Below are 12800 nucleotides of genomic sequence, written 5' to 3'. Positions count from 1 at the left end.
CGCAAAAACCAGCATCAACGGCTTTTGCGGGCGACACTGCATATGTAATGGGGCCCTCTATCTGAATCAGTAAAGAAAAAAAAATTGGTTTTAGTGTCCCTTTAAGGACCGGGAATTTCAGAGAAAAACTTGCACAAAAAACCAGACCATATTTGCTATCACTCCAGATTTAAACATTAATAGAGCCTTGTTTGTTTTTATTTACCTTTCAAAACTATATATTTTATGTTAGTAGACAACCCAAGGTATTGATCTAGGCCCACTTGGTATATTTCATGCCACCACTAAGCTGCATAATGCGATCATATTAAAAAAATTGTTAACTTTTTCACAAACTTTGAGGTTCTCACTGAAATCATTTACATACTGTTTATGCTGTTATAACACAAATGGTTGTAAAAGCATCTTTGGGATCCCCTTTGTTTAGAAATAGCAGACATGCATGGCTTTGACATTGCTTTTTGGTAATTAGAAGGCTACTAGTTGCAGCTGTGCACAACACTTCTGAAAGTCCTGGCAGTGAAGGAGTTAATCGAGTAGCTTGTAAGGTTAAAGGGACAGTCTACACCAGAATTTTTATTGTTTTAAAAGATAGATAATCCCTTTATTACCCATTCCCCAGTTTTGCATAACCAACACAGCTATATTTATATACCTTTTACCTCTGTGATTATCTTGTATCTAAGCCTCTGCAAACTGCCCCTTTATTTCAGTTCTTTTGACAGACTTGCAGTTTAGCCAATCAGTGCTGGCTCCCAGATAACTTCACGTGCATGAGCACAGTGTTATCTATATGAAACACATGAACTAACACCCTCTAGTGGTGAAAAAACTGTTAAAAATGCATTCTGAAAAGAGGTGGCCTTCAAGGTCTAAGAAATTAGCATATGGACCTCCTAGTTTAAGCGTTCAACTAAGAATACAAGGGAACAAAGCAAAATTGGTGATAAAGGTAAATTGGAAAATTGTTTAAAACTACATGCCCTATCTGAATCATGAAAGTTTATTTTGGACTAGACTGTCCCTTTAAGTTTAGCAATAGCGTAGAGATTGTCCTCCCACCTGACACCTCCCATCTCCTGATCCCTAGCTGATCTCTTCCAAACAGCTATCTTCCCTCCCTCGCCCCTTACTGGTCACCACCATCTTAGTTACTGGAAGACAGAATTTTTATTTTATTTATTATTATTTTTCTTATTTTATTTTCTGCAGTATAGGATTCCCCATATACCCTCCAACCTCCCTGATCCCTCCCAAGCAGCTCTCTACCCCAACTCTAACTAGTCTACCCCAACTCTAACTAGTGTCCACCATCTTACGTACTGGCATCTCCCTTCAATAACATTTTCTGTAGTGTAGTGGATTCTTCCCTCCCAGCATGCATAAATAGTGTAAACTTGTCGCTATAGGGCGAGATAGCAGCAGAAAGAGTCCAGGACATCAGTGCCATACAGGGTATGGCGCTGTTCCTTAAGGGCTAAACAACCAGCGCTGTACCCTGCTGCACCTACATGCCCACCCTTTGATAGTGAGTGAATGTTGATTTAACATTCACTTACTATCTTTTACTACTGGACACAGTTCAATTTCTACTCACCTTGTGAGCTAGTGGAAACTTTGAGCCCTGTATATATATATATATATATATATATATATATATATATATAGTTCTGGGCTCCAACCACTCACTGGACAGGTGAATTGCCTCAGTGCTCTCTATGGTAGATAGGTAGAAACTTCAAGGAAAGAAGAGGCACTCACAGGACTTAACAATTTTTTATTAGTTTTTCATCAACAAGGTTCAGTAAACGTTTCGGTCCTTACAGGGACCTTTGTCAAGTTTCTAATAGAGGATTCAAAAATTAAAAACTTGCGGCTAGATTACGAGTTGTGCGTTAGGCTGAAAAAGCAGTGTTAACAGGTCCTAACGCTGCTTTTTCACTACCGCTGGTATTATGAGTCTTACAGGTTTAGGGGCACCGCACACTTCTTTGGCCTTACCGCAAAACGACTAACGTAAACTTCGTAAACCTTTTTTTCTATGGGACTTCCATAGCGCTGGTATTACGAGTCTGTCCTGGGAGGCCAAAAAGTGAGCGGTACACCCTCTACCTCCAAGATCCCTAACGCATTTTAAAGTCAGTAGTTAAGAGATTTATGGTACAACGCCGTAGCATAAAACTCATAACTAAAGTGCTAAATAGTACACTAACACCCATAAACTACTTATTAACCCCTAAACCTAGGCCCTCCCGCATCGCAAACACTAAAATTACATTTTTAACCCCTAATCTGCCGCTCCGGACATCTCCACCACTATAATAAACATATTAACCCCCAAACCGCCGCACTCCCGCCTCACAAACACTAGTTAAATATTATTAACCCCTAATCTGCCGTCCCTAACATCACCGCCACCTACATTATATTTATTAACCCCTAATCTGCCGCTCCGGCATCGCCGCCACCTACATTATACTTATAAACCCCTAATCTGCTGCCCCCAACATCGCCGCAACCTACCTACACTTATTAACCCCTAATCTGCAGCCCCTAACGTCACCACCACTATTCTAAATGTATTAACCCCTAAATCTAACCCTAACCCTAACACCCCCTAACTTAAATATAATTTAAATAAATCTAAATAAAATTACTATCATTAACTAAATTATTCCTATTTAAAACTAAATACCTATAAAATATACCCTAAGCTAGCTACAATATAACTAATAGTTACATTGTACCTAGCTTAGGGTTTATTTTTATTTTACAAGCAAGTTTGTATTTATTTTAACTAGGTAGAATAGTTACTAAATAGTTATTAACTATTTAATAACTACCTAGCTAAAATAAATACAAAAGTACCTGTAAAATAAAACCTAACCTAAGTTACACTAACACCTAACACTACACTACAACTAAATAAATTAACTAAATTAAATACAATTAAATAAATTAAATACAATTAGCTAAATTGCAAAAAAACACACACACTAAATTACAGAAAATAAAAACAAATTACAGATCTTTAAACTAATTACCCCTAATCTAATAGCCCTATCAAAATAAAAAAGCCCCCCCCAAAATAAAAAAACCCTAGCCTAAACTAAACTATCAATAGCCCTTAAAATGGCCTTTTGCAGGGCATTGCCCCAAATTAATCAGCTCTTTTACCTGTAAAAAAAAATTCAAACACCCCCCAACAGTAAAATCCAGCACCCACACAACAACCCCCCCCCCAAATAAAAATCTAACTAAAAAAACCTTAGTTCCCCATTGCCCTGAAAAGGACATTTGGATGGGCATTGCCATTAAAAGGGCAGTTAGCTCTTTTGCGGCCCAAACCCCTAATCTAAAAATAAAACCCACCAAATACACCCTTAGAAAAACCTAACACTAACCCCCTTAAGATCGACTTACAGTTCTGCAGACCGGACATCCATCCTCAAGGAAGCGGCAGAAGCCGGGAGAAGTCTTCATCCAAGCCAGGCGAAGTGGTCTTCCAGACGGGCATAAGTCTTCGTCCAGATGGCATCTTCTATCTTCATCCATCTGACGCGGAGCGTTTCCATCTTCAAGACATCCGACGCGGAGCATCCTCTTCATCCGGAGTCTTCTTACTGAATGACGGTTCCTTTAAATGACGTCATCCAAGATGGCGTCCCTTAGATTAAGATTGGAATTCTATCAGCCAATGGGAAAAAATCCTATTGGCTGATGCAATCAGCCAATAGGATTGGAGTTCACCGTAGTTATTACTGTTGCTATTGATGCTTACCGTAGTTATTACTGTTGCTCACCGTAGTTATTACTGTTGCTATTGATGCTTACATGTCCAATATGACATTACTACAGGTTTAACAGTCATAATTGTGTGTATATTTGTAGAAATTAATTTATGTACTATTTTCTATTTATATAAATGATTTGGATAACATGGTTAGAGTGTTCATTGCTATATTTTCCTTACATATAGCCATGTACTATTTAAAGGGACTCTGTACCCAAATTTTTTCTTTTGTGATTCAGATAGAGCATGACATTTTAAGCAACTTTCTAATTTACTCCTATTATCAAATTTTCTTCATTCTCTTGGTATCTTTATTTAAACTGCAAGAATGTAAGTTTAGATGCCGGCCCATTTTTGGTGAACAACCTGGGTTGTCCTTGCTGATTGGTGGATAAATTCATCCACCAATAAAAAAGTGCTGTCCAGTATATATATAAGAGAGAGAGAGATGTATATATACTTTCAACTTGCAATACGTGCGAATGTCAGCGTGGTCACGCCACTTATAATCTAGCCCTGCGTATTTAAATTGATGCTGCTGTAAAGGACAGTGTATATGGACAGTACTAGAGATACATACACGCAAGTAGTGGAATGTTTCATGCTCCCATGTTTTTGTCTGCAAAGCTGTCAACTTAAAATAAGTATCTCAGCCAGTATATATTGTCACTCACTGGTTGTCTGAAGTTCTCACCTCAAAAGCACTGTGAACCCTATAACATAAAATGTTTCCAAGTGATTAGTAATGTTATGGTGTTGGGGAAAAAACACTGATGTACAGTTAGTGATTATGATCCTCTGACGTTTGATTTATTACTTTCTACTATATGTTTTTCTTCCATGGCTAACTTTGAATTATTATTTTTTTCCTATTTTATTTCTGCTGCTGCTGTTTCTTCAATTAATTTTTACCCTTGGAAAATGGAATAACAAGTAAAGAAGGTAGCTTAAAATAGAACCTTAACAAGTATTTCCTGGGGATAGAACAAAGACTACCTTACCCCATGTAAATGTATCATTAGTAAAAATAACTTTAACTAAGTAGTTTCGCTCAGGGAATTTAAGAAATATTTTTTTAACAAGAATGAATGCATGGACATTTAAAATCTCCTAAGAGAATTAAAGATACACTTTACAAACTGAGAGCAAAATTACAAGTGGTGCGATAATTAGTTCTTTCGCTTGAGTGTAACCTTCGCTAGAAGTAAGCTTTTTGCGCACGTTGAAAGTAAAAAGTTTGCATGCAAGCAAAGCCCAACACGCGCTAACCAAATATCGTGACCGCTTTAATGTATTCTTCCCATAGAAGTCAATAGAGAGCACAAGAAAAACAAAACACCTATCGCTCGCACTCTAACCCAACTGGGGTTATGAATACTGCACATTCCAATGTTCTTCACTTACAGAACAATGTACTTTTTGTTGTAAATACATATTTATCTTATATCTATATATACCTGTATATCTGTTCCTATATATATATATATATATATATATATATATATATATATATATATATATATATATAGATAGATATCTGTTTTACATTTACATTATCAGATATATATATATATATATATATATATATATATAAATGTATATTTAATAATAATAAAAAAAAATATTTTCTATGTGAAAAACATAGGAATGTAAAATATGCATAATGCGCATAGGGGTTTACGATTTAGGTCTAACACCGTTGGGTTAGAACACATGAAGAATTGCTATCTTTAATGCGCATTATTGAAATATTACACATACAATTTTAAACAATATTAATAAAAAATATTAAAAATGATTAAATATACTGTAACAAAAATCATTGCTGCTCTGGATATTGTCTTTACCTATGCATTTAACCATTTTGCAGGGAATAAATACAAAGTTATCCGCAAGTAATAGGGTAATGATAAAATACTCTAACATAGAAAATTTTCTTTTTGCACTTTTATGTCCATTTAACATAAATTTTCCAGATTGTTGTGTTTGAAAAATTAGTAAATGCTGGCACAAAGATTTTTTTCACCACTAGCTATATATGTTATATACCATTTTGTTTTATATCTGGATTTGTTTCAGAAAAAAACATCTGCATCAAATTAAATATTGATATTGTAAAAAACGAATCAATGTTTTAAATTAGCCATTTGTACAACGATTTTGCTTATTTATAGTTTCTAAAGTCAATTATGATTATGTCAGCTTTGGCTTAGTTGCTATTTTTTTGAATTTATAGATGTTTTGCATATCTAATTAAGGCTGCAGTTATGTATTCTTTATATTAAGTACCTGATAGAAGCACTTTACTAAATAATGACCGTATTATTGCTAACGTATAAACTTTGGCTACTTCTAAACAACATTTTAATTGGGTTTAACCATATTCCGGCTCTAAAATCTATTGTAGACCAAAAAGAAGAAAAATGTTACATCTGCTGTGTTATGGGTAAATAAATATTGATCTCTGCAATGGGGTACAGACTCTAGGGAGTTGGCATCTCCTTTTTTATTAAAGGGACATAACTGCACACAATGCTACAACATTAGGGACATTTTAATATTGCACAAATGCTCACTTCTATGTGTTTTACCCCCATACAAAGTTGGGGAACTTAAAAGAAAGGCTTAATGGCGAGGCAATGCAGTATTAATTTGCAGGTGAAGTGATTAATGTACATATTATTATATTTTGCCTCTATCCCAACTTGTTTTATGTCCCTTTAAATATATGGTTAACATCTCACTGCAGATGAGTCACTTAGCAGCTTCTGAACAATGCATTTGGGATCCTGAGTGAACTTTATGTGAAACAATAATCTGCTGAATTGCATTCCTGCATGCAATTATTGCTGTATTATGTCCCTTTAGGTTTATCAGTGTGCTTTACTTCAACAACAAAAGTTGTCTTAAAGCAACATTTATTCATAAAAAAACATGTTAGGTACAAATTATACTTCTGAAAAAAAACATATCTACAAATGTGTTTTCAACTTGGAATACTGCTGGATTTGTGTAAATGGGGAAATCACATCTTGAGATCTACAGGTAGACCACAATCTAGCTTTTAGGTGCACTTGATCTATACCTATGTTTTGATATTTATAAAATATACATTTTCATGAATTATATAATAGGCATCCTACAATTCTGTTTGTTAGGCTCCAGAAAGAAACGTCTAGTTAGAAATACTGCTTAGCCATTCTGCAATCATGCAATAGGGATTTAACATTCCACTATATTGAAGTAATATACTGAATACAGCTGTAGAGGCCCTTAGTAGCTAGATGAAAGTATTTAAAGAAAAAATAAGGTATTGCACTTTGTGGCAATTATTGATAGTTGAGAGGTATAAATTAATTTAAAATATATATGTATATACATATGTGTATGTATATATATATATATATATATATATATATATATACATGGGCGTCCAGAGGGGGGGCCAAGAGGGGGCATTTGCCCCCTGCATAAATTGTCCTCACTACCTGGAGTAAAACTGCAGTAAAAAAAAAAGACAATAGAATGTCCGTTTTAATGTCTTTTAATCTTCTTATTGTAATTTAATTTTACAGGAAGAAGCACAGTATTCTGGGAGTTACAAAGCATTCTGGAATTTGAATTTCTCAGTATTGTGAGAATGCAGTTTTTTACTCCAATTCCTAGCGTGCATTATTTCCCTTCCTCTCCAAAGCAGCTTCCTCCCCTCACACACAGCAAGAAACTGTGGGCTCGCTTCCATTGAGTCGTTATTCAGTTTGCATGCACTCGCAAACCATTAAATATGCTGTCAAAAGCAATATCGTTTATCGACTGTTTCCAATGGCGCGTTATACCTCAATATCGGCAGCCGGACTTCGGCTGCCGAAAAGATCTTTGCGTCCCATAGAAAGTAATAGAAGCCGTTAATCAATAAATTATATCAGGTTTCCAATGAAAGTGCTAACCGTTAATACACTGTCGGAGGCTGTCGATACATTGAGAAATATTATCCCCAGCTCAACTAGGTGTAAAGGAGGAAAAAGAGCTTTTTGAGACCTATTTTCTATTGAAATTATAAAACTTTCAAATAATGCAAGTGTTTTAATGTAGAAATAAATTGTTATAAGTAATATTTATTGTTGTCTCATGTATAGAAATAGTTGAACTTATATTCTAATAGAAATATCAGTATATATTTAAATATAGTAATATATGCAAGAACATATCTACAGAATGCAAACTAGACCTATGCCTAGGGCAGCAATAAATATTACTTATATTTATGAAGTGGTAAATATAATTATATTAGAAAATAGTATTTGATTATTAAAAATATGGATAAGTGTATCTTTATTTTTCTTGAGAGGTGATCACCGGTAAGGAACACGGACGTTAAACGTAAATTCTATAGCGTAAGGTCGGGTTACCTTAGCAACTAATTGATTTTCAAGAAATCCGACATCAGATGGAAGCGTTAACACAACGTTAACTTACAGCTACACGAAAAGAGCGACTGCACGCTATCCGCAAAATATTTCAATGGAAACCTGGTACTAAAATGGAGCCGTAAATTACATTTAGCTGTTGGCCACTTCGGTAGCTTACGGCTCCATTTTTAACGACTCAATGGAAGCGAGCCCTTTGTAAGCTTTAGAATCAATGTGCAGCCTCTTAATAAAGTGAGGGAAATTCAGGGAATGCATGTTTATTGCTGGGCAGCAGCCTCAATAACAGCAACCTAGAGTCTTTCCTGTAAGTAAATGTACAGCAAGTGCTCTAGCAGTTGTGTGGGGAGGAGGGTGATATGAGAAATTGCATTTATTTAAGAAGGTATCTCTCTGCTTGGTCTGGTATATATAGTTGCCTCTCTGCATATTCCAGTGCCTTATTGTTTGCATTTATACTGCAGTGCTTGAAAAAACACAAATCAATGTTTAATGTGTCCACATGGTCTTTATAATTTTGAAGATGAGCTAAACTAGTATTCCTAAAACCAAGTTATCTGCATAAAGTATTCACTATCATATATTGCTAAATGGAAAAAGGGAGATACAGAGGGAAAAGGGAGAAACAGCAGAAGAGAAAAAGAAAAGCACAAAAACACAGAAAAATAGTGTGACAAATAGAGAGAGAGATAATGGGGAAAATATAGTGGACCATGTGAGTTAGATTTTTTATGTATGTTTCAAATTCAGAATTTGACACTTATGTGCTTTATTGACTATCTATACTATAATTGCGTCTGCAATGTCCGTTGCCGTCGGCAGCTGTGCACGCATCCTCAAATCAGCCAATAGAATTTCAGTAGCTCTCATCCTTTTGGCTGATTTGAACAGCCAATAGGATTTGAGTAGCTCTCATCCTATTGGCTGATTTGAACAGCCAATAGGATTTGAGTAGCTCTCATCATATTGGCTGATTTGAATTTGAAGAATCAAATCAGCCAATAGGAATTCAAGGGACGCCATTTTTATTTGCGTACCTTGAATTCACTATCCAGTGTACGGCGGCGATCATATGAAGAGGATCCTCCATGCTCCATGGCTCCGCGGTTGCCGGTCTTCAGTTCCAGAATCGCCGGTCTTCAGTTCCAGGGTTGCCGGTCTTCAGCTCTGCGGTCATCGGTCTTCAGCGCCGTGCTGGATGTTCCTAGAAGAAGAAAGAAGAGGTTGCTGCTTGGAAGAAGACTTCACCGCATGGGACAGGACCTTCTCCGCCGGACTTCAGGAACGGTGAGTACCAACCTAGACTTTTTTTTTTTTAGATTAGAGTGGGCATTTGGTAAAAGAGCTAAATACCCTTTTAAGGGCAATGGATAGTTTAGGTTTTTTAGTGTTAGGTTTTTTCATTTTGGGGGGTTTTGTGGGTGGGAGGTTTTACTGTTAGGGGGGACTTTGTGTATTTTTAATGTAAAAGAGCTGTTTATCTTGGGGCAATGCCCTGCAAAAAGCCCTCTTAAGGGCTATTGGTAGTTTATTCTTTGAGTAGGGGGTGTTTTTATTTTGGGGGGGCTTTTTATTTTCATAGGGATGAAGTATAATTTTTTAAACTTTGGTAATGTGTTGTTTTATGTTCTGTAATGTTAACCTTTTTTATTTTTTGTAATCTTAGCTTCTTTTTTTTGTAACTTTAGCTTAATTTAAACTTAGGTTTAATTTTTTAATTTTTGGGGGTTAGACAGTTTTTTTAAAAAATATATATATATTTTTTTTTAATTAGGGATGGGCAGCAAAATAGCTTAATGCCATTTTAAGGGAAATGCCCATACAAAAGCCATTTTCAGGGCAATGGATACTTTAGTTTTTTTAGTGTTAGGTTTATTTATTTTGGGGGGTTTGGTGGGTGGTGGGTTTTACTGTTAGGGAGGACTTAGAATTTTTGGTTACTGCAAAAGAGCTGTTTAAGTTAGGGCAATGCCCTACAAAAAGCCCTTTTAAGGGCTATTGGTAGTTTAGCATTAGATTAAACTACCTATCAATCACTAAACCGAGGCCCTCACGCATCGCAAACACAAAAATAAAATGAATAGCCCCTAATCTGCCGCTCCGGACATTGCTGCCACTTAAAAAATGTATTAACCCCTATTCCGCCACTCCCCGACATTGTCACCACTATAATAAACGTATTAACCCCTAAACCGCCGCCCTCCCGCATCGCAAACACTATTTAAATATTATTAACCCCTAATCTGCCGTCCACCCACACCGCCGCTATAATAAACCTATTAACCCCTAAACCGCCGCCCTCCAGCATCACTACATAAATATATTAACCCCTAAACCTAACCCTAACTTAACCCTAAGTCTAACCCTAACCCTAACACACCCTAACTTAAATATAATTAAAATAAATCAAAATAAAACTTACGATTATTACCTAAATAACCTATTTAAAACTAAATACATACTTTCCTGTGAAATAAAACCTAAGCTAGCTACAATATAACTAATAGTTACATTGTAGCTAGCTTAGGTTTTATTTTTATTTCACAGGTAAGTTTGTATTTATTTTAACTAGGTAGACTAGTTAGTAAATAGTTATTAGCTATTTACTAACTACCTAGTTAAAATAAATACAGTTACTTGTAAAATAAAACCTAACCTGCCTTACACTAAAAACTAACATTACAATAAAATACAAAAATTAAATTAATCAAATACAATTATCTAAATTACAAAAAAAAATAAACACTAAATTACACAAAATAAAAAATAAAATTATCCAAAATAAAAACAAATTACTCCTAATCTAATAGCCCTATCAAAATAAAAAAGCCCCCCAAAATAAAAAAACCCTAGCCTATACTAAACTGCCAATAGCCCTTAAAGGGCCATTTGCAGGGCACTGTCCCAAAGAAATCAGCTCTTTTACCTGTAAAAAAATACAAAAAACCCCCAAAAGTAAAAACCCCCACCCACACAACCAAACCCCCAAATAAAAACCTATCTAACTAAACCTAAGATAACCATTGCCCTGAAAAGGGCATTTGGATGGGCATTGCCCTTAAAAGGGCATTTAACTTTTTTACATTGCCCAAAACCGTATTCTAAAAATAAAACCCACTCAATAAACCCTTAACAAAACCTAACACTAACCCTCGATAATCCACGTACAGTTTTCGAAGACCGGACATCTATCCTCATCCAGCGGCAGAAGTCTTCATCCAAGCGGGCAGAAGTCCTCATTGAAGCCGGCAGAAGTCTTCATCCAAGCGGGCAGAAGTCTTCATCCAGATGGCATCTTCTATCTTCAACCATGTGTAACGGGTCCATCTTCAAGACATCCGGCGCGGAGCATCCTCTTCTTTGTATGGTCGCTGAAGAATGAAGTTTCTCTTTAAGTGACGTCATCCAAGATGGTGTCCCTTACATTCCAATTGGATGATAGAATTATATCAGCCAATAGGAATTAAAGGTGAAAAAATCCTATTGGCTGTTGCAATCAGCCAATAGGATTAAGCTTTCATCCTATTGGCTGATCCAATCAGCCAATAGGATTGAGCTCGCATTCTATTGGCTATTCCATTCAGCTCAATCCTATTGTACAGGTGCTCAGACGAGTAAATGAGACAAGTCCCACTGGTAAGATGACCGAAAGGCCAAATATCCAAAAGTGCAAGATAACACAGGAGCGGCAGCATGTCCGTATAAAATAAGGTATTTTATTAAAAATATAAAAACATAAAATAACAGCAACGCATTTCTTGGCTCAATAAATAATGCTAAAAAAGAGCAACATTAATACTTGATAACATTTTCTCTTTAACTGAAAAAATACAAAGGAAACTATATTGAAATTTAGATTTGACTGTTGCAGGCAAGCCATTTTTTTTGTCATTCATCATCTATCTGATCCACAACCTCCTGCCTCTAAAGATCCAAGGGAGGCCTAAAATGGACACCTTCCCAGAGACCAAACTCAAGACCGTGGTCTGACCAGCGTATCTTTAACAACGCTAGGCAAGCCTTCCAAATATCATTCTATTATCCAGTCACATAGCAACCTTACACAAAGGATAGAAGGGTGAAAAACAGGTTCTCCAGCAGTGATCTGGCAGCTATAAGTAGGTAAAGGCACTCAAAACATGCAGAAACATTGCCATTCAGAGTGACACAGTATTACAGTTCTCATCTCCTAACGGCATTTACACTTAAAGGGAAATGAAAGTCAAAATTAAACTTTCATGTTCAGAAATTGTACTTGTGTTTTATTATTAGGAGCAGCAAATCATTACTGGGAGCTAGCTGCTGATTGGTGACTGCATAGTTATATGCCTACAATAGTGTAGTAATAAAATGCTCTAGCAAATTACACCATTATATTTTGGCACTTTTTTAACTGCTTCAATATCATACACATTGCTACCTGTAGCCGCATGATGAGACCTTTTTGTCATGCAGGGGGTTAGCTGCTCAAACCCTATTTTTGGCGATCCCCGCACTACAGGTCAGGGATCGTTGGTGGCCTAGTGGGCGGCACTCCCAAGCTTCATGGGAGTTCTGGTGACATCACCAAGTACTCAGGA

The sequence above is a fragment of the Bombina bombina genome, chromosome 1 (genome assembly GCF_027579735.1).
Source record: "Bombina bombina isolate aBomBom1 chromosome 1, aBomBom1.pri, whole genome shotgun sequence".
In the NCBI taxonomy this organism is placed as follows: domain Eukaryota; kingdom Metazoa; phylum Chordata; class Amphibia; order Anura; family Bombinatoridae; genus Bombina; species Bombina bombina.
Note: the sequence above shows the minus strand (reverse complement) of the source record.